Source organism: Canis lupus, chromosome 19 (assembly GCF_003254725.2).
Source record: "Canis lupus dingo isolate Sandy chromosome 19, ASM325472v2, whole genome shotgun sequence".
Classification (NCBI taxonomy): Eukaryota; Metazoa; Chordata; class Mammalia; order Carnivora; family Canidae; genus Canis; species Canis lupus.
In genome coordinates this window covers 21,869,179-21,875,178 of record NC_064261.1, presented here as the reverse complement: position 1 = coordinate 21,875,178, position 6,000 = coordinate 21,869,179, and positions in this window count along the sequence as shown.

Here is a 6,000-nt window from a genome sequence, read left to right as displayed (position 1 = left end):
GACCTGGAGGCAGGGGGTATGGCATTCTTGTCAAAGTTAAGGGCAAACAGAAGTTGAACAGGATTGCAAGTGGGTGACTGGTGTCTGTCAATCTGAAGAGTCCCTGAAAGATGAATTCACTGGAAAGATCTGTGATTCTAATAACTACTCAACATGGCTGAGTTTGAAGCAAATGGCCTGTGGCTCCTTTCATCAGCCCTGCCTAGACAACATCTTGGAAACCACGGATGCCTTGACCCTGGAAGAAGGTCACCCCTTTGCTCTCCTGGAAGAACAGTGGTTCATGTAGAGGAGAAAGGGAAGCAGGAACCCATGCATGCTCCAGCCCCCAGGAAAAAGGGCTTTAGGCTGGTAGCAGAGCCTCACCATATCAATCCTGGAGGAGAGCTACCTTCCAAGCCTATAACCCAAGGCTGAGCCTACTGCCCGAGGGCTTATCAGTGCCCAGCACCATCTCAGACCCTTCCTGGGAGCCCACATCTTGGGAACTCACCTGTCCACATCCTCATCTCAGATGCCTCTTGAGCTCCATTCTTCCAGTCTAGATCCTTCCTAGGCAGTTCAGGAGGCACCAAGCTCTCTGGGTCACAGAGTGGCACAGCCCCAGAAAAGTATCTGTCTTCTCACCCTCCCTTGCACTGGTCTGCAGGGTTAGCTCAATGCTCACCTCCCCAGGAAGCCTCATCACAGATACCTGGCTTAACATATGTCAGAATCACTTGGCAGGCCCAAACCACCCACTGACATCCCATGTTAAGGGTATAATCTCCCAAATGAAACATTTGTGTCTTTCCACTAAATATTCTTCAAGACATTTATTCATCTTTCCCCATGGACTTTGTGCCAAGATGTTTTTTTGTTTGTTTGTTTGTTTGTTTTTGTTTTTGTTTTAGATTATGTTACAGCAGGAGACCTGATTAAATCACTCCTAGACCAGTGTTATTCAACTTTTCATCTCCAGTCTCATCATCATCATCACCATACCACCCCCAAGGAGAAAAATTAAGTTTGATTTTATGAGACAAATAAATGAGAACTGATAGAAAGGGAGTAAGGATAGGTGAAGCAGTTAACAGAGAAAAGAAATAATGTCTAGGGACTACTTTATGTCAAATATGCATTAATTTAATATAAGAAGAGAGAAATTAAATACTAAGGAGTAGGAGTTTCTCATAGAGTTGAGCTTTGGAGAACCATGAACAATTGTAATATTTAAGCTTTTTTGTCCCCCAAGAACCAATTTTTACTCCTTTGGGGATCATATCACTGTGCTAAGATTCATGGCACACAGAGAAATTTCTAAGTGAACACTTATGTTAAAATGAGGTCCTAGACCAGCTCTTTCCTCTAGCATGTGTCTCCTGAGATCTGCAGAGGTAGACTGCTCCTGTACCTCTTAGTACATCTCCAGAATCGATATTTGCAGGTGTCACCTTCTCCCAGCTCCAGCTGGGTGTTCCTCCCAGTGCTCTACCACTATTTCAAAACTGGTTTCTCCAAATTGCAAAACATCTCTGCACAGGCACTAAGAGGTATGCCTGCATCCCATATATTTGCTATCTATGTCAGGAAAGAATCCTGCTGTTCCCCAGGACCCCGCCCTGCCTAAGAAGCCACTGTAGTCACTTTGCACCTCTGATGTAGGACCCCTTCCCTACAGACAGGCCAGCCTGACCCCTATGGTGTGGGAGGGATTAACTGAACTGTGAAAGTAGGTAACAGCTCACTGTTTCACAGTCTTCTAATTACTTACTAATTAAAAAGAATCACAACTGTTTATTAAGGGGCTGAGTGTATGTTAAATGGTTATCAAGTCTATTTAGGTGATTTTTTTTGATGGGGAAACTAAATATTACTTGACACTTTACCACAGAGCTTTCTGACAGGGCTTTAAACATCAACCAATTATTTAAAGTATCACATATATTGACTTTTTTAATTAGAGAGCTCTCCAGAGTGGAGGGAGTATAAAGGAAGAAAGAATGAGGCCATCACAAAGAACACTCCATTTGTCGTAGAATTTGATCTATTTCCTTTCTGCTTGATTAAGACTTTTGCTTTGTTTTATGGGTCCTGTGGCCAGGTGTAAATTTGTTTCTAAGACATTGTGTTTGCTTATTTTTTTCTTAGGGCAGAAACCCCTTAATTGGCATTTCTTGATGCAGCCTTCAGTAGAGGGCATGCATTCTGAACAGTTTGATGTTGCTTTTGTAGAATGTAAGGCCTCTGGACACCCACTCTGGTTGTATTGGCAGTACCATATCAAGGAAGGGAGTAACAAAAGTGTACAAAGCCTTTTCCCAAGGGGAAAAAGTGGAACCACACATTTGAAAATAGAGTTACATTTATGGAATTCCCTATACATAAGATGCTGACATGAACAGAAATCTCACAGAGGAAGACATAGACATGGCCAACACGCACATGAGAAAATGCTCTGCATCACTTGCCATCAGGGAAATACAAATCAAAACCACGATGAGATACCACCTCACACCAGTGAGAATGGGGAAAATTAACAAGGCAGGAAACCACAAATGTTGGAGAAGATGCGGAGAAAAGGGAACCCTCTTGCACTGTTGGTGGGAATGTGAACTGGTGCAGCCACTCTGGAAACATGTGTGGAGGTTCCTCAAAGAGTTAAAACTAGACCTGCCCTACGACCCAGCAATTGCACTGCTGGGGATTTACCCCAAAGATTCAGATGCAATGAAACGCCAGGACACCTGCACCCCGATGTTTCTAGCAGCAATGTCCACAATAGCCAAACTGTGGAAGGAGCCTCGGTGTCCATCGAAAGATGAATGGATAAAGAAGATGTGGTCTATGTATACAATGGAATATTCCTCAGCCATTAGAAACGACAAATACCCACCATTTGCTTCCACGTGGATGGACCTGGAGGGTATTATGCTGAGTGAAGTAAGTCAGTCGGAGAAGGACAAACAGTGTATGTTCTCATTCATTTGGGGAATATAAATAATAGTGAAAGGGAATATAAGGGAAGGGAGAAGAAATGTGTGGGAAATATCAGAAAGGGAGACAGAACATAAAGACTTCTGACTCTGGGAAACGAACTAGGGGTGGTGGAAGGGGAGGAGGACGGGGGGTGGGGGTGATGGGTGACGGGCACTGAGGGGGGCACTTGACGGGATGAGCACTGGGTGTTATTCTGTATGTTGGTAAACTGAACACCAATAAAAAATAAATTTATTATTAAAAAGAAAAGATGCTGCTTTTTAAAACAGGAAATGGAAATATACAAGGGACAGTGTTCCTTCATTCCAGCACAAATCATTCTAGCAGGAAGTTTATTTATGAGCATTGAGCCTCATCCTGGGTACTACAAATACTGCAAGTAAGGCAGAATGGCTGCCATCAAAGAGCTTACAGTCTACCTGGTAAAGATACCAAATAGATATTTAAATAAATGAACAGAATAATTTCAGATATGGAGAAGCACAATGGAAAGGGTGAAAGATATGTAGTGACATACATAGTTGAGAGCAGCTCCTTATTTAGGATGGCCAAGGAGAGCCTTGCTGAGCTGGTGGCATTTGAGAGGAGACATGAGTAACAAGATAGGTGATTGTATGTGGATATAAAGAAAAAGCATCCCAAGGGGGAAGAACAGCAGGGACTAAGGCTCTTAGACACAGAAGAAATGAGCTCAGCATGTTTGAAAGAGAACAAGAAGGTCCATGTGGATGGGAATGAGGTCAGAGTGTAGGCAGGTCACAGTGAGAAGGCTGAAGGCTGTGCTCTCTCCTTAACGTAATGAGAAGATCCTAGAGGTGGCGTATGGCAGGGTCTCCTTTGTGCTTCAGAAAGAGAACCCTGTCTGCTAAACAATAATTGAGTCATCATGCACAAGAGAATATAAAAAGACTAGCCAAGAAACTATTGCTGCAGTCCAGGCAGAAAATGTGGTGGGCTTGACCATCTCTGCCCCCATCTTCTTGGAGATACCCTAGTACTGTTGGGGATGATATCTATGCAGGTACTTAGTCTGAGACTCCATTATGAGCAGAAATATTTTTGGCCAGGGCCAAGGAGGAGGTCTCCCCAGAATGCCCACTTTCTGGCTGGCCAGATCTGATGGCCAATATAGTCTAATGAGCATGGGCAATCTCCTCAATTCTTACTCACACTCCAACCTCAAAAATACCTTTAATCCTACTAGCCTTGCCATTCCCTCACTCATCCATCTATCCATTTGGAGCCAGGGCTCCAACGTAAATAATAAAGGGAATCAGATCAACTACACATCCTTAGGACATCCCTCTCTGGAAGGAGAGAAGGACATAAGTAGCACCATGTCATAGAGCAGTGTGTAACTGAATGCAAGAACATGGCACAGCAAACACACACTGCAAAGACTGCTGGAGACTGCCTGGGACAGTCAGGGAGGACTTCTTAGAGGTGCTTCTTTAGGTGAAGAAGCATGCCAGGCAGAAAAGAATGGGTAAGGGAAGACACATAGCTGTTTGTGTAAGGACCCAAGGGCATGAAGATCATCCCAGCAGGGAGTGGCAAGAGATAGGGTGGGGCTGCAGAAGTTGTGGTTTATCATGATATTCTTCTAAGTGACTTATTTCTTATAAATTTGCAGAGTATTAAAAGAGAAAATTACTTTAAAATTTGTGAAGTTACATCAAATGGAATATTAAACTGCTCTTAGACCTAAAAGGGGCCTCACAAACCATAGTGGACATTACAGCTACTAGAGGGCTTAAATGCAACCATGCTTCCCCTTTACTCCTTGCCAGCAGACTCCAATCTGTTCAGTTTTCCATCCTCCTCCATGCATTCATGTGCTCCAGAGAAAAAGACCCATTCCCAGAACTGAGAGTGGGAAATGCCTGCCAAGCATTTCTCATGCCAGTCATTGGTCTAGGCGTGGACCTGTGACGTAATTTTAGCCACTGAGACACCAGAGAAATTTTCTAAGTTTTTTGGAAAAGTTTTCCACATTGATTGGAAAAAAAAAAAAAGACCTAAGGGAAGAAACACTCCCTCTTTCATCACTGAAGTCTGGCATGTTAGCATGTGACACTTGGCACTGTGGCAACCATATTGGGACCCTGAGAATGATATCACTGACAGGCTGAGAACAACAGAGGGGGAATATGGACAGAGATATGAACCATCATTGTGAGACTGGATTCACCAAACCCAGAGCCACTCAACCTCAGGTGACAAGCCTGGAAGACTGCCCTCTGAAGCTCCAGAACACCTGACAGCCCAAGGATACCTGCCTGCCAAAACCCTCCACTTACACATAGGTATAGACTCTAAGCAATTTAATACCCCAACATGCAGTTTGTATGTGCCTTTCTATCTGACTCAGGACCAAAGTTCTAGGTTAAAGAGATGTAGCTCTGACTACATGTCTGGTCTTTAACTGGAAGGTCAGGGACATCCCCTGACTATCCAAGAGGGAACAGAATTTAGATTCGTGAACATCACAGCTGGGTGTTTCCAGAAAATGATCTGGCCTCAGAAAATGATCTAGTCCAGCGATCTGCTCCTCAGCTCACCCCTAGGGAAATAGATCCCACAGTCTGTGATGGAGCTGGGGCTGAGCCCAGAGTACAGGACCTCAGCCAGTGCTCCTACTCTCATACTGGTTCTAGAGAAAGAGACTTTGAAGTCAAGGACATGGCACTGGATCAAGGCCTCACACTGCAACCTACCTAGTACAGTGCCTCAGGCCTCCCCTGTGAACAACACCCGCACCTCAACAACCATCACAAGGATTGCAGTAAATCACATGTTGTAGAAAGGTAGCCAGTGCTTCCCCATCTTTCCTTCTCCTGGGGACACACTTCCCAGCTTCCCTGGAGTTTGGTTGGGTCAGAGGCAGCTGAACACAAGTGAGTACAGCACCTGCAGGCCGGGTCCATCCATGTGAGCCACTCTCGTTACTTTTCTCACTGACTGTTGGTGCACAGGATACAGAGCACCCAGTGAAGGATGCTGAGGAGGCTCTGGAAGACA